We start from the raw sequence: 22,878 nt of genomic DNA, 5'->3' as shown, positions 1-22,878 counted from the left end.
ATTTGTTATTGCTGGTTTTTGATTTGTGGTTACCATTAAGTTTGTATATAACATCGTTTGCATATAGCAGTCTGTGCTAAGTTGATGGTCATTTAAGTTTAAACCCATTCTTTATTCCTTTCTGCTTAACATTTTGGACATATGGTGTCATATTTTATATCCTTTGTGAATCTCTTGACTGATATTTACAGATATACTTATTTTTACTGCTTTTATGTTTCCTACTTTTCCTACTCATACTTACAGTTTTTTCTTTACATTCAAAGAGTCCCCTTTAATGTATGGCTGGGGTAGTCATAAACTCCATTAGTTTTGTTTGTCTGGGAAACCCATTATCTTTCCTTCTATTCTGAATGATAGGCTTGCTGGATAGAGTATCCTTGGCTGCAGATATTTTTTTTTTCAGCACTTGAAATCTATCATGCCACTCTCTTCTGGCCTACAAATCTTCTGGTAAAAAAATCAGCTGATAGCTCTATGGGGTTTCCCCTTGTATATAACGGTTTTCTTTTCTCTTGCTGCTTAAATTTTTTTTTTTCTTTATCACTACTTTTTGCCATTTTAACTACTATGTGTCTTGGTGTGGATCACCTTGGGTTGATTTTGTTGGGGGATCTCTCTGCCTCCTGGATCTCAGTATCTGTTTCCTTCCCCAGATTCAGGAAGTTTTAGCTATTATTTCTTCAAATTAAATTTCTGTTCTCTTCTTTTTCTACTTCTTCCAGGATCCCTATAATTTGAATGTTATTACACTTAATGGAGTCACTGAGTTCCCTAAGTCTATTCTCATTTTGTATAACTTTTTTTTTCTCTCACATGCTCAGCTTGATTACTTTCCTTTACTCTGTCTTCCAGGTTGTTGATTCATTTGCCTGTTTCCTCTAACCTACTATTTATTCCATTTAGTGTATTTTTATTTTCATTTATTGTGTTCTTAATCTCTGATGTGTTCCCTTTTATTTCTGTGTTAAGGGTCTCTCTGAAGTTCTCCATTCTTTTCTCAAGCCCAGTGAGTATGTTTATGATCATTACTTAAAATTTTCTATCAGCCATACTACTTATATCCATTTCACTTCGATCTTTTGCTGTGGTTTTGTCCTGTTCTTTCATTTGGGACATATTCCTTATCTCATTTTGTCTGATTCTCTGTGTCTGTTTCTGTGTGTTAGCAAAGTCAGCTCTGTGTCCTCCTCTTGAAGTTCACAATCTTATGAACAAGATGTCCTGTAGTGCCCTGTGGTAGAGTTGTCCCCTATTCTCCCGGACCTGGCACATCAGGGACTGTCTCCTGTGTGTGTTGCATATGCTCTGCTCTTGTGTCCTGGCCAGCTTTCCCTTTAGTCCAGTTGTCTAAGAGGCTCTCTTAGCTTGTTGTGAGCTGTGTTTGGTCCCCCGCTGGAGTGCTGCACATTTTAACAAGGTGTGTGCTGGTCTGTTTGTGAGAGATCTGTTGCCTGCCCTGATGGATGGAGGGCTGTGTGGGTGGGGTACCAGTTACAACAGGCTGTGTCTTGAGCTTCTGCAAGGTCCACAGCTGCCCACACTGAGGCCCTACAAAACATGTGGGTCAGAATAAGCTGCACTGATGATGTTTACACTGGTCTTCCATGGGAAGGGATCCAAAACCAGAACTGACACAAATGTGTCAAAAAGGGGACCTTACTAGGTGTGGGTGGGTGGAGCTCAGTGTAGCAAATTTAGCTAGAAAGCCTTGCATAGTGCTGGTTCCCACAGGTGCCTATGTGTTTATGCTGTGAGTGGGGATGTGGAGGTGAGGGAAATGGTGCCTGCCTCCTTTGTTCCTGGAGGGGTCTCCCTGTGATCCCTGCCTTTCAAGACATGCTCTGAGATTAGTAAGTCTCCCTCCCATATGCCCTAGTTGTTTTTCAAATTGCTGCTTCTATGTTGTAGCTACCTGGGCTGTTTGTCCTATTCCCCCACCCCACCCCCCTGTCTGTTTTAAGGGCAGGAACTCTGCTTCCTAATGCCTTTCAGCTCTCCCAGAGTGGAGGTGCTGATTTTTTAAAATCCAAGCTCAACTCCCACTGGTTGTAGGAACTCCTGAAATTTGGAGCCTCTGGCTTTCAAAACCAAAAGTTATGGGGATTGGTCTTCCCCATGTATGTGGGATAGTCTGTTTCTCACCCTTCCCTGTACCTCCAGTTCTTGACTGCAGACGGCCAAAGCCTGTTTCATTCCCCACTACATCTCTACCCTTCCTACGCAATTCGATGTGGCCTCTTCTCTGCCTTTAGTTGCAGAGTTTGTTCTGCCAGTCTTTGGGTTGTTTTCTAGATTATTTGTGTGAAGTTTTTGTTTTCTAGTTGTATCCATAGGATAAGGTGAGCCTAGGGTCCTCCTACCCCATCAGCTTCCCAGCCTCAATACCAGCTGGTTTATTTAATTCTTGATTTAGTTATTAGTTTTACATTTTTCATTACTTCTAATAATTCTCTTCTGTGATTGTTATGTGTCATTCGTAACAATAATCTGTGATGCCTACCCCAATATGTCTAAAAGGTTTGTTGTTAAGATTTGTATAAGTCAAGTTATTGTATTTAGCATCAAACCTTTAGAAAAGCTGCTAAAGGTTTTGATTTTAGCATATTATACTATACTAGTCAGAGGACACACTGTAGCCAGTAGTTACTTTTGGTTAGTATTCCTTCCACATTTTAAATTCAGGTTTGTGGCTATTAGATTTGACTTAAGTTTTATAGTCTTCTCTCTTCTGCCTTTTGTTTGTTAGATGTACTAGCAAATGCTAAAATAATAAAATGCTAGCAACAAGTAATGTTTTAATCTATTAATCTTTTTATTGATTAGGGAAATATCTCTAATCATTATTTATATTCTTCCACCTGGCAGGAAGATATTTATTCTGAATATTTGGTTAAATTTACCTAAGCTAAAATTTACCATGACACATGAAAAGATTTTAGTAGGTATTTTGCTATACCATAGATTCCAATGCTGGAAATCAGTCCCCTAGATTGATTAGAGGATCAACCTGTGATTTTCTGCTTTCAGATATGATTTTTTGTTTAAAATTGTGTCTGATGAACCAGTTATAATGATTTCTAGGTTTGCTTATTAAAGCCTGAAACTAATTACTGGCTTTGTAGAAAAAAAAAGCTGGACATAGGGATTTTCTATTAGTAAACCCTGATTACCTAGATTGGTAAACCAAGGTGAATCCTGTGCACCAAGGAACTGATTCTGTCAGTATTAATCCCAAACTGCCTTCACTTTAGATGTCAGCTTAGTGCAGAAATTAAGATTGAGCATAAAATTTTTCAAAGAACTTTGAAAATTTTTAAAGCTTCTTTTTCTGTGGTAGGAAAGTTTATGGAATAGTGATTTTTGTCAGTTTTTTTTAACCTAAAAATTATGTGAACTATTCCATACTGCATTACACTTTAAATTAAAGCTGATTTGGGGGTGCCTGGTTGGCTCAGTGGGTTAAGCCTCTGCCTTCGGATCAGGTCATGAATTTAGGGTCCGGGGATGGAGCCCCACATCGGGCTCTCTGCTCAGCGGGGAGCTTTCTTCTCCCTCTCTCTCTCTCTGCCTGCCTCTCTCCTTGTGATCTCTCTCTCTCTTTGAAAAATAAATAAATAAAATCTTTAAAAAGATTTTAGCTGATTTTGACACTTATTTTGTATATGTTGATCAGTTTGCTAAATTATGATTTACAAGTCCATAAATTATTTTTTATTAGTATGAAAACAGTTTGAATGAATGTTCATTTTTTTCATCATAGAATAAAATAGTCTCTGTATTTGAGCAGTGGCATTACTAATTTGTGAAGAAATCTCAAGAAAAAATGAAGATAACTTCCTAAATTTTTCTTATTCTTTTAAGAGCAAAATTCCAGTCGGAATTAAAGCTGGGGGTTCTAATAAGGTGAGTTACTTTTCTTCCTTGAATATTTTTTGCTTTACATTGTGAAACTTACCAATTCCTGCTTGATAGAAGAGAACTGTTCTGGAATTAGTTGGCAGGGGGAACATTTTGCTCCATAGTCCCACCTTTCTAATTCTTGCCACAGGCAAAGAACTTGAATATTTTACAGTTAAATTATATAGATTCTTTTGAGATACATCAATCCTGTCTTCTGTAGAAGAACTATAGTAGCATAGTATAACTATAGTATCAGATGCCCTGTGCAACAGGTGTTTTATCATGCATGTATTTTTAGTCTTGAGTTTCAACTAGTCAACCTGTCATCTTCAGGTTTATATTGTATAGGGTACACAGTTATCAAGGTATTTGAGGCATAGTACTTTTAAATGGCATTAAATTTTTTTTATTTTAAAAATATTTTTTCAGTTATTTTTATTCTTCATTATGCTTTTGGAAATTTTGTCTCTGTTGATATATGTAGCTTTGTTAATTTTAATAGTTGTGTAGTACTCCATTGTATGAGTATCTCATTGGTTAGCTCTTCCTCTGCTAATGGGCATGTCAATTGTTTGGAGTTTTTTGCTGTTATGAACAGTGATGTATCAGCATTTTCATCCTTTGTCTCATTGTGTACACATGTAAGAGTAGACAGGTAGATCTTTAGGTAGATATTTAGAAGTAAGGTTGCTGGGCCATTGATTATGCCTATCTTAGCATGATGAGATAGTACCAAATACTTTCTAAAGTGGTTGTACTTTATTTTTTTTTTTTTAGTGTTGCTCTGGATATGGTTTAAGTTGTAAGACTGTTGGTTCAAGGGTTTATTCATTTTTATAGCTCTAGATAAATATTGTCAAATTACTTTCCCAAGAGGGTTTTCTTATTTTACATGATCACCAGGATACCAGTGGTAATTGTTTTTAATGTCTTCTTTCTTTGGTGGGAATTTGTGACTCATTTTGATTTCCATTTCTTACATATGTAAGAGGTTTTGATAATACGATGTATCTGTGTCATCACTGACAGATTGCCAGTGGAACTTGAAATAGAGAGAAAGCTAATAGTTATTACTAAATTTACTATGTACTTCCTTTCAGTACTCAAAAGTGGCAAACGATACCAAAGAATTAGAAGACTGTGAGCAAGCTAATAAACTGGGAGCAATTAACAGCACGCTAAGGCAAGTTTAAAAAATATTCTCTTATTTAGTATATTTATATCAGAAATATTCTGTTTTTCTTGTGATTTTGATGAAACAGTAAAGTTTCAAGTCATTCTCTTTTTTTTCAAGTCATTCTTATGAAGTTATTCTTCATCCTAAATTTCATGATTGCTTTGCTTCCTCCTCTTAGTGGATTTCAAAAATATATCAATTTTTTAAATTAAATTTTTTAAATTAAATTTTTTTAATTTAAATTTCAAAAATATATCATCAATAGTGACTTTATCAAAATGTAAAAATACAGAAGATTGTTCTGCTAACAGGACTTATGGATCTATTCTTCCTGGTTATTATAGGAAAAGGAACTTGAACTTCTAAGTCTTTTGTAAATAGTAATTCAGTCTGTGTGTTACATTCTGAACAGTTAAAGTTTTGATTACCATGACTAGTAAGTTTCATAGATTTTTTTTCCCTATTGACTTTTCCTTATGTTCTCTAAGTAAAACCTGCTTGTGAAGGCCAACATAATTTGTGAGTGGTCTCAGATTATGCACTATGAAATGACTGAACATATCTATAATTGAGAGTAGGGAATGGATTATTACTAATCTTTTTAATTTCCCTATTTGCTTAGTTTGGCATTTGTATACTATAATTGTTAGACTTAATAAAGTTATCAGTCATTATTTATTGAAAAATCTTAATCTAGAAAACTAGAGAAGATAATATAACATAATAAGATAATAAAATATATTCATTTTATTTATTTATTTAGTTATTTATTTAGTGACTAGATATTAACTTTTTCTACTATGATTTTAAAAATAGAGAAATGTAGATAAATTTGAAATCCCTATGCCCTATTTCCCAATTCTGTTCTCTTTCCTTCTTAGAGGTAACTACTATCACGAATCCATCTATGGTTTTGTTTTTATTATATATATAAAATGATGGTTATTTTACATATGATTTTATTTTTTCCTTATATAAAATAATACTGAATTTAACATCCAAATTTATTTTTACACTGTACATATTGCGTTCTCGATCTATGTTAAAACATGGGAGATTTGTCTCATTTCAGCTGATGAATGGTTTTTATCAGATGACTATTACCTATTTTACTTATCTGTTCCTCTACTGATAGACATTTGAATTATTCAGATTTCTTACTTCTACAAATTATGTGACCTTGAGTGCCTTGATAAATTTTTTGGCATACAGTAGGAGATTTGGCATGCACTAGTGAGATTGCTGAACCTTATGATGCCCCCGTGTACCTGTTCTTGATATTGCCTGAGGGCTTTCCATAGTGTTTGTACGGCTGTGTACTGCCTCTGGGGCTGAGAACTGGTTTTGGTCTCCACATCCTTGCCAAAAATTAATAATGCTTGCAGATGAAATAGCATCTTATTTTTGTTTAATTTGTATTTTGTTGATTACTAGTAAGTTTGAGCATTTTTTAATCTGTTTATTGCATATTAGTGTTTCTTAATGAATGCCTACAATATATATCAAGCACTGTTCTAGAGTAGTATTAAGCATATAGTGACAAATTCTTTTTCTCATGAAGCTTAATCCTCTTTGGAGATCTGCAGTAAAAAAGTAAAATATATAAGAAGTAAGTAAAGTGGTGATGAGTGCCTGGGAGAAAGATAAAGCAGAGAAGGATGACAGAGAGCTAGGGGTGGTGTGGATGGGGATGGGGAAGTGGCACTGTTTTAGATTGGGTGGTGAGAGAAAGGCACAGCAATAATGGGACATTTGAACAAAGTGCCCATAAAGGCACAAGTCGTAAGTCATAATATGGCTGCCTGAGAGAGAAGTATTCTAGGCATGTATAATTGTTAGTAAAAAGGACCTGTGACAGGAGTGTGCCTAGATGATTTGAAGCCTCCCAAGAAGGCCAGTGTGGCTGGAGTACAGTGGTCAAGGGCAAAATAGTAGAAGACTGAGTCAGAAGATGTTAGGGATGGGGGCAGGGGTGGGGTGGGGTGGAGGGCTTGAAGACAGCTACCAATGCTGCTTTTAAACTGAGTGGAATGAAAAGTCACTGGAGGACTGGAGCGAATGCTTTGAGCAGCCGGGTGCTATGTTATGTGGTTATTGTACTAATCCAGGTAAGACAGAATTGTGATAGCTGTAGAAATGATGAGAAGTGGTCAGATTCTGGACAGATTTTGAAGAGCGAGCTGACAGGATCTGCTGAAGGATTTGATGTGGGGTATGGAAAAAGATAGGAGCTATAAATGACTACAGGATTGGGAAGTAGAGGCCTCTGCTCCAGCAGCGGCCTAGAGAGCAACAGCGAGCACATCGCTCAGCTTTCCCACTTGTTGCCACCTTCTGTGGAGCCTCCACCTCCTCTGCTACGCCCCCGGCTTCCTCCTTTCCAGGCTGCGGTTAACCCATAAGCCCACTGGGCTGCACAGTGGCAAACCCAGCATCATGATGAGTGATGATAAACCAGGTGATCACCTAGACTTATTCTGTATACCTCAACCATTATGCTGAGGATTTGGAAAAGGTGTTTATTCCTCATGGAATTATGGACAGGACCGAGCAGCTTACTCAAGATGTGATGAAGACATGGGAGGCCGTCACATCGTAGACCTCTGTCTGCTTGAGGGAAGCTATAAATTCCTGCTGGGTGGTATCAAAGCACTGAACAGAAATTGTGATAGATCCATTCCTATTACTGTAGATTTCATCAGACTGAAGAGCTATTGTAATGACCAGTCAACAGGGCACATCAAAGTAAATGATGGAGATGATCTCTCAACTTTCTTTTTTTTTTTTTTTTAAGTAAACAAGTCAGACCATGATCAATGGCCCTTAGGAAGAGTTTGTTGAGTGAATTAGTATGTGGGGAAACATTTGTGTAGTTTTGCAAAGTGTAAAGAGTCTCGGGAAACAAAGCAATTCCTCACCATCTAATTTATCTCCTAGAATCCTTGCTCAGTCATATATGTGTTGAGTTTTTCTTATGCTTTGCTTTTCTTAAAACAGAATTAGGTAACTTACAAAGTGCATGAATCATTTTGATCTGTATTGACTGCCATTTTTGTTGCTCTCAGAATAGTACTGATCTAGAAATAGATGTTTTAGCATTAGTACATAGGTAAGTCAGATCCCTCTGTATTCTAGTCATTGACTTTTCTGAAAAATTATCTTGAAAATTAAGGGATTTTAAAAATATTCCTTGAAATTTAGTAGTCTTAGATAATTGAGGAAATACACATAGCTTTACTACTCAGGGAAAAAATGGAATAACTACTAATTTGATTTTTGTATTATAGTTCACTTTGTTTTTTCTAGAATTTTTAAGGAGAGGAGTTCTATGGTTGTTATCAAAAGCAAATTTAAGATTTTTAACCTTCCATACTTAAGGGTATTTAATCCTTCTAATGAATAAGATTTATAAAATATTTTGAAATGTTTCTTAAAATTTTTGTTCAGTTAATTGTCATTTATAAGAAAATTGTCCAAAATTACTCAGAATTCTTCAGGGCTTTATTTCCCAGAACCATATCCCTATTTTTCTACTTCACATGAAGCAGTGGCCACTTCTGAAGATACTCCTTGTCTGTTATAGGAAATATTTTATATACTTAATTTATTCTAATTTATAAATGACTATTTAAAATATTTTAACCCAAATCTCTGTGTGTGTGTGTGTGTGTGTGTGTGTTTTGTTTTTTTGTTTGTTTGTTTTTAAAGGAGAATCATTCTACACATGGCTGGAAGGTAAACTTAAATGTCTACATTTTAAATTTATTGGATTCTTGTTAAAAATGTATGGATTAATTTAATATATTTTGTAAGTTCAGGATTCATTACCTAGACAACTAATTGTAGCAGAGCTTGAAAGAGAATAATACATTTTAAGTTACGGTATTTTAGGATACAGTGGCTTAAAATTTTGAGGCTGTTGCTCAGCCAAGAATCATCAGCATTAGGGAAATACACAGGACAGATACTGTCCTCAGGTTTTTGTAACCGGCTTCTCAGTGTTATTTTGATTCTGTATGAAAATTAATTCTGTATATACCACTCATCCACACTGCTTTATAGTAACCATTATGCAAACCTACTTTGTAAACAGAGGCATCTTATATTATATATAGTATATTATATAATATATATTATACATAACTCATATATATATCACATATATCATATATATGATATGTATATTATATATAACTTATATACATAACTTGTATATATCTTTATTTATGATATATTATATATATAACTTATATACATAACATATATATCTTCCTTCCAAAAAGAAGGCCTTTTTTATAATATAATATATATATAACTTATATACATAACTTATATATATAACTTATATATAACATATATATCTTATATATATCATATATATATCTTATTTATACATTTATATATAATTTATGTATTTTATATAATTATTTATATAATTTATATATATATATATATGAAATTGAGGGAAAGTAAATTAGGTTTCAGCAGATTTTAAACAATGTTTACACATGTTAATATAGCCTAAACTTGTCTAATTAAAGGATAAAGCAATATAGATCCCAGTAGATACTTTGAATTCTTATGTTTTCTAGTGTTGAAAATACGAATGCTATTAATGGAAAGCTGAAACATTCTAGGATTTTAATAGCTTTGTTAAAAAACTGGATTTATGATGCTTTTTAAAAATTTACCAAATTGCCATTCATTTATGAAAATAAAAATTTAAAAATATTAATGAAAGATAAGCAAGTTGAATGGAGATCATAAGCTTATAGGAACTCTACAGGGTAAAACTAAGTACTTAATTCTATTGTATGTTTGCTAATTGGTGATGTCAACTTGTGAACATAATTTCTCTTTGTTTTTAATGAAGTGTCTACATATATTGGCCATTTTTAAGGTGAATGTTTTTTATATGCCACTAATACTAGCAGTGGTATTGATAAATGGCCCATGGGGAAGATGATTCTTGACTTTGTTCATTAGCTGTCTTGTAAAGACACAAATTGTGAGATGTAGTATTTAGGTTAAAAGAGGTGGTAAGAGATTCTGAATATTGATAGTGGAAGATGGAAGTGAAATGTATGGGCAATAATGAATTCTAGGGTATTCTGTATTAACCTCTTTTGTGCTATCCTACTGATAAGAACCCCTGAATATTGATATATGGTTTCAGAGAATACTCTTATTTTTATAGGTGACTGACTCAACTTTTCTGAGATTGTTTCCTCATCTGGGCCATGAAACTGACAATTGCCAACCATCTTACTTACACAGTGTCCAAATGTCATATAATCTTATTATTGTAAATCTAGCCCTTTTGTGAGAGAAAAAATTATAATCAATGTCTTATAAATCACTTGATGAAGGTAAATTTGAATGAAATTAAATCCAAAAGAAAGAGACCCACTCTCTAAATTGGATAGTTGAGCTTGCTCTGTATTGTTAGAAATAGAAGCTGATATAAAGAACTTCTGAAACTCAACACCTGAAAAACAAAGAATCAAGTCAGAAAATGGGCAGAAGACATCAAAAGACACTTCTCCAAAGAAGACATACAGATGGCTAACAGACACATGAAAAAATATTCAATATCATTAGCCGTCAGGGAAATTCAAATCAAAATCGTACTGAGATCCCACCATGCACCAGATAGAATGGCAAAAATTAACAAGGCAGGAAAAAACAAATGTTGGAGAGGGTGTGGAGAAAGGGGAACCCTCTTCCACTGTTGGTGGGAATGCAAGTTGGTGCAGCCACTTTGGCAAATAGTATGGAGGTTCCTCAAAAAGTTAAAAATAGAGCCACCCTTTGACCCAGAAATTGCACTACTGGGTGTTTACACCAAAGACACAGATGTAGTGCAAAGAAGGGGCACATGGACCCCAATGTTCATACAACAGTGTCCATAATAGCCAAAACTGTAGAAGGAGCCAAGATGCCCTTCGACAGATGAATGGATAAAGATGATATGGTTCATATAAACAAAGGAATATTACTCAGCCATCAGAAAGGATGAGCATTTGCATCAATATGGATGGAACTGGAGGGGATTATACCAAGTAAAACAAGTCAGACAGAGAAAGACAATTTTATGTGGTTTCACACATCTGTAGAACATAAGGAATAGCACGGAGGACATTAGGGGAAGGGAGGGAAAACTGAAGGGGGTAGGAATCAGAGGAGGAGATGAGATATTATGGACTCTGGGAAATGATCTGAGGGTTTCAGAGGGGGAGGGTAGAGATTTGGGTGCCCTCCTGATGGGTGATAGAAGGGTGTGTGTTGTGACGAGCACTGAGTGTTACTCAAACAATGGATCATGGAACACTACATCAGAAACCAGTGATGTATTATATGGTGACTAACAAACATAATAACAAAATAATATTAGTCAGGAAAAGAAAGAAATAGAAGCTGGTAAATTTTTACTTTGTAAATCAGTCCTTGCAGATGTTACTTAACACTCATCCAGGAATTTCAACCAGTAAACAATGTACATTGACTGTTATATCTGAGCAGAATCATATCAGATGGAGTGAAGGAGTATGAGGGAAAATTATTTTACGTAGCCTTACCGTGTTGCCTACTGCGTTATTTAACACTTCCGTCAGGACTTCTGTGGTTGGAACTGCATCATGCAGGGAAAAGCCGTCCAGCATTTTCCTGCCAACTGTATTGTGGGTCTTATTTGTACACTCAATTGGCACATGTGTTATTTTTACCATTTTGCTTGAAGTTACCGAATTTTCAGTTTACCGAAGTATCTTTCTACTCCTCACTCTCACTTATCCATCCCCATTTCAAGTACAGAGCTTTGAGGGCTTTACCAAGGAGAATGGCCTCCTGGTTTACGCTCTTATTCTAAGCATATGAATCTTCACAAGCTTTACTTTGTCTGTTTTTCCTTCTCAGGTCATCTTAGGTGTAAGCACTACTGAGAAAGGTAGGTTAGAAGGAAGAGAAAGTGAACTTCAGATTTGATCATTTTGATGTTTGGTAACAGATTTGACTGAAAGTTTTACTAGAAGAAAAGTCAGTAACTAATGTTTTATCTAACTTGTTCATGATGGTTGTATACCTTGCTACCCTGAACATTCAAAATTGCCCATATACTTCTATTTTATTTTAAAGATTTTATTTATTTATTTGGCAGAGAGAGATCACAAGTAGGCAGAGAGGCTGGCAAAGAGAAAGGAGGAAGCAGGCTCCCTGTTGAGCAGAGCCTGATGTGGGGCTCCATCCCAGGACCTTGGGACCATGACCTGAGCCAAAGGCAGAAGCTTTAACCCACTGAGCCACCCAGGCACCCCTTCCCATATACTTTTAGAAGAAGCTGAAAAAAAGAACTTAATTTTTACTTTTTGGTCCCCATTTGTAAAGATGGGAATATTCTAGCAAGAATTCTGAATTAGAGAATGAAATCTCAAAAGAATTATTTTTTCCTGTGAGAAAATACTTGCTTTAGAGACATATAGGGTAGAACATAGAGTAAATTGAAGATCTAAAAGATCTTGGGAAAAAATGCAAAGTAAGCCACATATATACTCTTACATTTCAAAAATCCCTCAGCTTATAAATGAGGCTATTTCTTAGTTCCTTCCCACTATTGAAACCCATTTTCCTCAGGAGTAGTTTAAAAAAATGACATAAGCCAAAAAATGCTTTTGGATGGTAAGGGAAGGAAAGAGCCAATTGCTTTGAATTTAGTGGATTCTTAAAACTTAGGTCTTTGCATTTTTCTTTATTTAAAAAAATTATCTATAAAGAACTGTTTCTAGAATTTTTTTCTCTTTTATTATGGCAAAATATATATAATGTTAAATTTACGATCTTAACCATCTTAAATTTAGTGGTGTTAAGTATATTTACAATGCATATTACTCTTATAATAAGAAAAAATCTTTTAAAATTGAGGCAGAGGTAGGATAGGAGAGTGGAATTATCTTGACCTCCATTTGAGCAGAAGGCTTAAGAAATCTACATAAAATAATTTTCCATCATATTCCATCACTCCATCTGATATGGTTCTGTTCACATGGTAGATAGTTAGCATATATTGTTTATTAGTTAAAGTTCCTAGATGACTCTTCTCCAAGTTTGAGCTCCTTGCAAGTGGACCATACAGTTACATAGACCTGGAGAATTCTAGGACAGAGGATTAGTAAGACACAGTAAAGAATCTGGAGGAAGAGGAAAAATGGAATGCAGTCTCTTCTTCCACCACGATCCAGTAGATTCACAGAAAGAACATCTCTAGGGAAGGGAATGGGAGAAACAGCCATTGTTAAGCCAAAGCAGTGACTTTGAATTACATTTGCTTTAGTTTAGCCAAACCCATGAAAAATCTGTGTTCTTGCCTTCTAGGTAGCGTGGGAGCTTGCCAGGTACATCCATAGTGCTTTGACCTCCAGAGCCCCACATTTTCTGCCTTATTCTGCATTAAGTAATCATAGTCATAACTCCATTCTAAAATCAGAATCTTATTTTATCTTCTAGGGAGAGCATCTTGATCAAATAATTTTATATTATTCCTTGATTATTTTTAATGTCCTTGAACCTTAACTTTAAAAATAAGCGTGTGTACTGAATCTTCTTGATTCAGTATTTCTGTTATCTAAATGGATGTGATTTCTTTTTCAATATTTTTCATAATAGGTTTGTGCCTGGAGAAGAGAGTCTTCTATAAACTCATATCTGGACTTCATGCTAGTATCAATTTACATATGTGTGCAAATTATCTTTTGGTATGTAATCACGTTTTTATCTACAAACCTTGCCTTCCATTAGTGTAAAAATTCTTGGAGGGGTTATATATATTCTCTAGAGAAAAAAATCCTATTTATTAAAGCTGTATTTTGTATTTCATTTTCTCTTTAGAAACCTGGGGTAAACTTAGCTGGGGACCTAATATGAAGGAATTTAAACGCTGCTTTGACCCTGTGGAAACTAAGGGAGAAGGTCCAAGAAGGCTTAAGAATCTATACTTCTTATACTTAATTGAGCTTCGTGCTTAATCAAAGGTGGCCCTGTATTTTGAACGCTCAATTGTAGATCTTTACACTGGAAATGTAGAAGAAGATGCTGACACAAAAATGCTTCTACTGAATATCTTCCAAGATACAAAGTAAGAATTGGGTATCCGTGATCTGAAATTCTGCACTCGGAATAGAAATGAGGTAATGCTTGAAGTAAAACCGAAACTGACTCCGGAAAGTTAGGAAGAGGGAAAATTAGAACTTAGAAGGATCATGGTCAGTAGACCAGGAGAACAGCCTAGTCACACTTCAGAGTCAGCTCTATTTTCAAACAGAACTTTGAGTTTTATGTAGTATCAAAGTTTAATGCTATTTTATTTTATTTTGAAGATTTATTTATCTTAGAACAAGTGAGGGGAAGGGATGTCAGCAGATGAGAGAGAAAGAGAAAGAAAGAGAATCTTAAGCAGACTCTAGGCAGATTGTAGAGCCTGACTTGGGACTCAATCCCACAACCCTTAGATCATGACCTGAGCCAAAACCAAGAACAGGATTCTTAACTGACTGTGCCATCCAGGTGCCCCAAAGCTTAATGTGATTTTAATGGGGTTTTTTTTAAACCAATTTTTAAAAATTTAACTTTTTCTTTCATGTTCCCAGATTTATTGTTTATGCAGCACACCCAGTGCTCCATGCAATACATGCCCTCCGTAATACCCACCATCAGGATCACCCAACTACCACCACCCTCCTCTCCAAAACCCTCAGTTGCTGTTTAAATTCAGATGATGTTATCCACATGAAAGTAGATACCTAAGAGAACATTAGCTTTACCTTCTAGAATATACCTCTTCTTAAAAAATGCTCTCTATAGAGTTTCAGTTCACTGGTTGTTAAAATGAGCATGAACCAAAGTTGGATTAAGAAGTGTCTGAGAGGTTTGAAATGGCAGGGGGGTGGGAGGTTGGGGTATGAGGGGGTGGGTATTATAGAGGGCACGGATTGCATGGAGCACTGGGTGTGGTGGAAAAAATAATGAATACTGTTTTTATGAAAATAAATTAAATAAATAAATAGATAAATAAATAAATAAATAAAAGAAGTGTTTAGAGATGCCTGGGTGGCTCAGTTGGTTAGGCATCTGCCTTCGGCTCTGGTCCCAATGCTGGGTCCTTGGGTCCTGGGGATTGAGTCTGGCATCGGGCTCCCTTCTTGGCAGGAGAGTCTGCCTCTCCCTCTCCCTCTGCCCCTCCCCCATTCTGGTGTACTTGCTCTCTTTCTCTCTCAAATAAATAAAACCTTTTTAAAAAAGTGTTCAAATTATGCATTAAAACTTAAAACATCTTTTTAACAGAGTGTTGCATATTTTTCACATAAATTGCTCTTAAGTTCAATTTTTGATGATTTTTATCATCAAAACATTTTTTTAAAATGTTTTCTTTAAAACATTACAGTCTTATAAATTACAAAGCCATCTTATGTTGATTTACTCTTTTTTTGAGTAGTTTACATGTGGCCTGTGTGCCACCTTCCTGTGTTATTAAACTTTACCCACAAGTAAATTACAAATTGTAAATATTTGTGGGGATAGAAAATTATGCCAGAGCTCTACTATATAGTACGTGAATTTTTCGCCTGTAACTTCTAGTGTTGTCATTTCATCACGCCCTTTCCCATGCACTTTGACGAGAAATCCATGTTTGCAGGTGACAAAAAGGGGCCCAAGTCATTAAAGGTAAAATGTTCTTGATTGGAGGACGGGGTTGGGGAGGGGAGAGCAGTTGACTGGCTGTGTTTTAATCCCTTACATCCAAATCCAAACACTTTTTGCCCAGCCCTGCACCTCGTTGAAGTTGGTCTGACTGGGTTTTATTATAAATGGCACAGAAAGCCCCTTCTCCAGACTTTGCAATTCCTTTTGCCTTTCTAAGAAAGTTTGGCCGCCTCTTAGTGAAGCTTCTGTTGTTAACTGACCAGTGAATATGGCAACTTTGTAAAGGTTTTTTTAAAGGGTGTTTTGATTTTAAAAACCATGACTGTTCACCACTTTGAAGGCAATAAACAGTATTTTCCTAAAGTTTATTTTATGGAATATTTTATGGGATGTTCAAGTTTCTGGAACTATTATGCTTTTGTCTTTATAGACTCTAACATAAAAGGCAAAAATTACCTGTTACCCTGCGATATCAAAGGAGAATGTATTTTAGGAACATTTTCAAATTTCATGTTGGGAGCTCTTTGTTTTCATTCGCTTACAGCATATCAAGGAATACATTATAGCCTTAAAATGTTCATAAAAGTATTTGAAATTGAATGGCAAATAGTCTTCTGTTTGCAGCTCCAAGGTCTTATATATGTAATTCTGAAATCCAGAAAACTCCAAAACTTGAAACATTTTTCTTATGTTTGGTGCCAATTAATTTGTTGGCAAAACCTGACCTGTACTGACAAAAGTCTATTTATAGTGCTTTTTAAAAAAAATTCTGCTTTGTTTGATTATTGTGTTTTGCTACAGAACCATTAATGTATATGATTGCTAGGTGTTGCTACACACTCTGGTGGGGTGTTTCATAAGTAATGCATGTACTATATTTCTAAAATTTGGAATTCTCAAACACATCTGGCCATGAGATATTTTAGATGCTCACTGATAAATGAGAACTGAGTGATCCTCCATTGGTAAGAGTCTCGTGGTGCTTCTTTGAAGTGAAGTAACTTAGTCACAACTGTATTTTGGTTTTGAAAAGTAGTTTTGTTTTATGATTATTTAGGGTATATTGCTATTGTGGTATTGACTATAACATTAATTTATTTTTGTAATGTTTCCTATTTTTTAAGTATTTATATAAGTAACTCTGGTTCTCTTTGTGGAGAAGGAAGATAGGAGTAAGAAAAGAACTAGCTGTCATCTATGAATTGCTGGAAATTGTGTTTTCTATTTTTCAAAGGTGTATAAAGGAGGACTTAAGTCCTTTTTTTCCATTTCCTCCCCAAAACATGAATTACATGAGAATGAGGAGCAAAGGACTTCTGTGTTCTGTATATTGTCTTTTAGCCAGGGTCCTGTTTCTTTGGAACCTTTCATCAGAAAGCAGCCGGGCAGGGCTTCTGGTGGCCAGAGTTTTGGGCTGCTTTCCTCTAGCTTTTTGGAATAAAATGTTTACCTTGGTACAATAAGGTGAAATTTATTTTCTATGTTTATCACATGGAAAAGATGAAGAAAGCCCTAGCTACTGTTAGCTTCAGATGAGACTGGCCTTAGAGTCCTAGAAACCATGCCCAGTTGTTCACAAGCAGAAGAATAGTACCCCCCACCCCCCCAACAGGAAGCAAGGATCCAGTCAGCAAACATCCCTGGAGAGGCCTCCTGGCAAATGCAGTGGACAGAGAGAACACACCCATCATAGAGCCCTGGGATCACAGGTGCTGATGCAGCCCCCGTTGCAAACAGTGTGTGGTCCTAAGGAAAAAGATGAAAAATGATCATTGGTCTAAGACTGACTTTCCAATTTGGACTCACATGAGCAATACATGAAAAATAAGTCAAGGGGGGTGAGAGGTTGGGGGAACCAGGTGGTGGGTATTAGAGAGGGCACGGATTGCATGGAGCACTGTGTGTGGTGCAAAAACAATGAATACTGTTACACTGAAAAGAAATAAAAAATTAAAAAAAGAAAGGAAAAAATAAGTCAAACATAGTACAGATATGTTTACCACTGGCTGTATGCAGATATCAAATGGGGGCAGCAGTAAAGTTCCTTAAAAGTAAAAACCATGAATCACTTACTTTTGTTTTTCTCATCATGCCTTTGTTGATGCTTTGCACAGAGTAGCATCTCAATGAAAAGTTTGTTCAATCAGCATGTAGAATAAATGTTATGAATTTCCGTGGCTAGTTGTTTTAGTGCCATGTTATGCCATGCAAATCCAATCATTTTTCGTCTTGACTGTTGAAAAACACAAGACATTCATTAGTCTTCAGAGCTTTTATTTCTTGTAAATCATACAACTGCAGTTTAATTTATAAAGCTCTAATGAGAATAAAAATATTTTCTGCATGTCAGGAGGAATTCCGCTTACATTTCAAGAATATCTCCCAATTAATGGACTGTGTTGGATGCGACAAATGCAGATTATGGGGAAAATTGCAGGTTTGTGTTTTGTTTTCTGTTTTAAAACTATTATTAACCTTAAATATTCCTGCTGGGAACTTGCAAGTTTTTATTATAATACCCTCACTGTTCGTTGAAAAAGAAGATCTGAAGTATGGCATTTCTGATTTATTGATGTAAAAGCTGATTATATTAAATCTGTATTGTATGTGTAAGAATGTTTTCCCTATTCTGTGCTAATGATTCTGGCTTTATTGTATCTGTTTCTATTGGTACAGTCTTGAGATTCATTTCTGAAGTTGTTGGTTATAAATAGAATATTAGTATTTTGTAGACCCATATAAAAATAAAATATAAAAAGGCTTAATTATCAGGCTTCCATCACTGAATTTATTTTAGTGATCAAAAGAAGACCATCTAGTCACAAAGAAAGTTGTGCCAAGAAGGCCCCTTTCTCTCTATATGTATTCAGTGTAAAAAGGATTGTTTGATATTTTGTCTTACTTTCTCACAAAGATGATAAGTCAGAAAAATCAGGAGACAGAATTATTTTAATTATTTTAATACATCTTCTCTAGCTCTAATAATTGGTAAATTTTTAAGTATAGTTATCACTAATAATTTCTAAGTTTTGAATTGCTATGAGCTGTCAAGAATGCTTTCAAGGTTACATATTAAATATTGTAATTCTAATGTGATATTTTCTAGGGTAAGAAAAGGCATTTTAGTAATTTATGTACAACAAATGTTGAACTCTTCAGGTTCCTTAACAGTTAAGATAAATTTATCATGCATAAGTATGAGGAGGTGGAAACTGTATTATGCAGTTTAACATTTTGGTGAGAAGTTCAGTTCACGCGAATTTCATGACTCTCATCACAGCGGCTGCATATTCCTTTCAGCTTTTATAGTAATTATTAGATTAATTGTTATGTCTATCTATTTTCTTTAGACTCAGCGTTTAGGAACTGCCCTGAAGATACTATTCTCTGAAAAAGAAATCCAAAAGCTTCCAGAATACAGCCCATCTAAAGCTTCCAATTCACTCGACAGGAAATAGTTGCTATTTTAAAAGCTTTTTTTTGGAAGGTAAGAATGGTTTTCACAGTGAGGACTTGCTGGGTTTTGCTGGTTTCAGCAAACTTCAAAGATCATCTTCTCTGCTAAAGTAGTTTTTTTTTTTTTTTTTTTTTTGCTTTATTTGGTCGACAAAGAGAAAGAGTTATCTACTGTATCTGCACTCACAAGCCAGGGTCTCAGCAGGTCATGGGAAAAATTTAGTGTGAGATAGGCAGTGTTTCTGATAACCTTCTCAATTTTGTGGGGAATATAACTTCATATTCAGCTGGTTATAGCTTGGTCAAGTGCAATAACAGTTCAGGAAAGGAAAACTTAAGGTTGAGATTGTGATGAAAGAAATGAAAGAAGAGGAGATGAAACCTCATTGCCTTTTTTTTTTTTTTTTGAAGATTTTATCTATTTGAGAGACAGAGCAGATGCACACAGGAGCAGGGGTTAGGGGCAGATGAGAGGGAGAGAGAGAATCTCAAGGAGATTCCATCCAGCCCATCTCAGGGCTCGATTGCATGACCCTGAGATCATCATTGCCTGAGCTGAAACCAGGGCTTGGAAGCTTAACACACTGAGCCACCCAGTGTGCACACACTGCTCTTTATTTTTTAAGCTGAGAAGGCATTTTCCCTCTGTTCATTCTTAACCCCATTTTCCCCTGCATAGACCTATAGTTTACTTTTGGTTTATGCCACACATGGTTTCAAACAATATGAATTTGCCTGCAGAGATATATATGGTACCAACTAACTGAGGAATATAGAACAGAGAAAAGAATCCGAGAAAAATAAGAGAAAACTGTGCTGCCTGGGAAATAAAAAGTCAAGGAAGAATTATTTTTGTTTTTGTTTTTTTTAAAGGCTAGAGAGCCAAGAGATTCTTTCTTTCTTTCTATTTTTTTTTTTTTTTGTTAAAGATTTTATTTATTTATCTGACAGGCAGAGATCACAAGTAGGCAGAGAGGCAGGCAGAGAGAGAGGAGGAAGCAAGCTCCCTGCTGAGCAGAGAGCCCATTGTGAGGCTCCATCCCAGGACCCTAAGACCATGACCTGAGCTGAAAGCAGAGGCTTTAACCCACTGAGCCACCCAGGCGCCCCATTTCTTATGTTTTCTTAACAAGCATTTGTGAGCTAAAAGTGGCAGTGAAGTGAAAAATAAATTGTTCCTTCGCCATTGTGTATTTCTCCTGTGGTTGCCATGTATTTACAACTGGCTGTGTGGGTTGGGATTTCAAACATCAGCTAGACGTAAGGTGTCCATCAGTAATTAGTACTTCGTGAAGAATTTCATTCACTCACTCATGAGGCCTGTAAATAAGATAAAACAGGAGGAATTGAATTAAATTTAGAGTATTTAAATGAAATTTAAGTGAAAAATATTTTCAATTTACACATTTTAAATTCAAGGAAGATTAAATTGAGAGTTTGACTTCTTCATTACCAATTTGGATACCTTTTATTTCTCTTTGATGTCTGATTGCTGTTGCTAGGACTTCTAATACTATGTTGAACAAGAGTGGTGAAAGTGGGCATCCTGTCTTGTTCCTGATCTCAACGAGAACGCTGCAAGCTTTTTCCCATTGAGGATGATATTTGCTGTGGGTCTTTCATAGATAGATTTCATGAGGTTCAGGAATGTTCCCTCTATCCCTAGACTTTGAAGCGTTTTAATCAGGAGCGGATGCTGGATTTTGTAAAATGCTTTTTCTGCATCAATTGAGAGGACCAGTGGTTCTTCTCTCTTCTCATATTAATTGGTTGTATCACATTGATTGATTTGCGAATGTTGAACCATCCTTGTAGCCCAGGGATGAATCCCACCTGATCATGGTAGATAATCTTTTTAATGTGCTGTTGGATCCTGTTGGCTAGGATCTTGTTGAGAATCTTAGCATCCATATTCATCAGTGATATTGGTCTAAAATTCTCTTTTTTGGTAGGGTCTTTGCCTGGTTTGGGGATCAGGGTAATGCTGGCTTCAGAGAAAGAGTCTAGAAGTTTTCCTTCTGCTTAAATTTTTTGAAACAGCTTCAGGAGAATAGTTATTTCTTCTTTGAAAGTTTGGTAAAATTCCCCAGGGAATCCATCAGATCCTGGCCTCTTGTTTTCTGGGAGGTTTTTGATCATTGCTTCAATCTCGTTACTAGATATCAGTCTGTTCAGGTTGTCGATTTCTTCCTGGTTCAATTTTGGTAGTTTATAGTTTTCCAGGAATGCATCCATTTCATCTAGGTTGCTAAGCTTATTGGCATATAACAGTTGATAATAACTTCTGATAATTGTTTCTACTTCCTTGGTGTTCATTGTGATCTCTCCCTTTTCATTCATAATTTTATGAATTTGGGTTTTCTCTCTTCTTTTGGATTACTGTGGCCAATGGTTTATCAATCTTATTGATTCTTTCAAAAAAACAGCTTCTAGTTTCATTGATACGTTCTACTTTATCTCTGGTTTCTACCTCATTGATCTCAGCTCTAATCTTGATGATTTGCCTTCTTATGTGTGGAGTTGGTTTGATTTGTTGTTGATTCTCCAGTTCTTTAAGGTGTAGAGACAGCTGGTGTATTCTGGATTTTTCAATTTTTTTGAGGGAGGCTTGGATGGCTATGTATTTCCCCCTTAGGACCGCCTTTGCTGTATCCCATAGGTTTTGGACAGAAGTGTCTTCATTCTCATTGGTTACCATGAATTGTTTCAGTTCTTCTTTGATCTCCTGGTTGCTCCAAGCATTCTTAAACAAGGTGGTCTTTAGCTTCCAGGTGTTTGCGTTCCTTTTGAAATTTTCCTTGTGACTGAGCTCCAGTTTCAAAGCATTGTGATCTGAGAATATGCAGGGAATAATCTCAGTTAGATTGCCAATGAGGAGGTCAAACTCTCTCTCTTCACAAATGACATGATTCTTTATATGGAAAACCCAAAAGACTCCACCCCCAAACAACTAGAACTCATACAGCAATTCAGCAACGTGGCAGGATACAAAGTCAATGTGCAGAAATCAGTGGCTTTCTTATCCACTAATAATGAAAATACAGAAAGGGAAATTAGAGAATCAAATCCATTTACTATAGCACCAAGAACCATAAGATACGTGGGAATAAACGTAACCAAAGAGGTAAAGGATCTGTACTCGAGGAACTACAGAACACTCATGAAAGAAATTGAAGAAGACACAAAAAGATGGAAGACCATTCCATGCTCTTGGATCGGAAGAATAAACATTGTTAAAATGTCTATACTGCCTAGAGCAATATATACTTTTAATGCCATTCTGATCAAAATTCCACCGGTATTCTTCAAAGCACTGGAGCAAATAATCCTAAAATTTGTATGGAATCAGAAGAGACCCTAAATCGCTAAGGAAATGTTGAAAAACAAAAATAAAGCTGGGGGCATCACAGTACCTGATTGCAAGCTTTACTACAAAGCTGTGATCACCAAGACAGCATGGTACTGGCATAAAAACAGACACATAGACCAGTGGAACAGAGTAGAGATCCCAGATATGGACCTTCAACTCTATGGTCAATTAATCTTGGGCAAAACAGGAAAAAATATAGAGTGGAAAACAGACAGTCTTTTCAATAAATGGTGCTGGGAAAACTGGACAGCTATATGTAGAAGAATGAAACTCGACCATT

The 22,878-nt window shown here is 35.8% G+C and overlaps 1 pseudogene; it reads left to right on the top strand.

Moving 5' to 3' along the window:
* Positions 1 to 22,028, top strand: part of LOC131830138 (ERO1-like protein beta) — a 32,172-nt pseudogene extending 10,144 nt beyond the window's left edge.
* Positions 22,029 to 22,878: the final 850 nt, after the last annotated feature.

The sequence above is a fragment of the Mustela lutreola genome, chromosome 4 (assembly GCF_030435805.1).
Source record: "Mustela lutreola isolate mMusLut2 chromosome 4, mMusLut2.pri, whole genome shotgun sequence".
Taxonomy (NCBI): domain Eukaryota; kingdom Metazoa; phylum Chordata; class Mammalia; order Carnivora; family Mustelidae; genus Mustela; species Mustela lutreola.
This window is presented reverse-complemented; position numbering and strand designations above follow the sequence as displayed.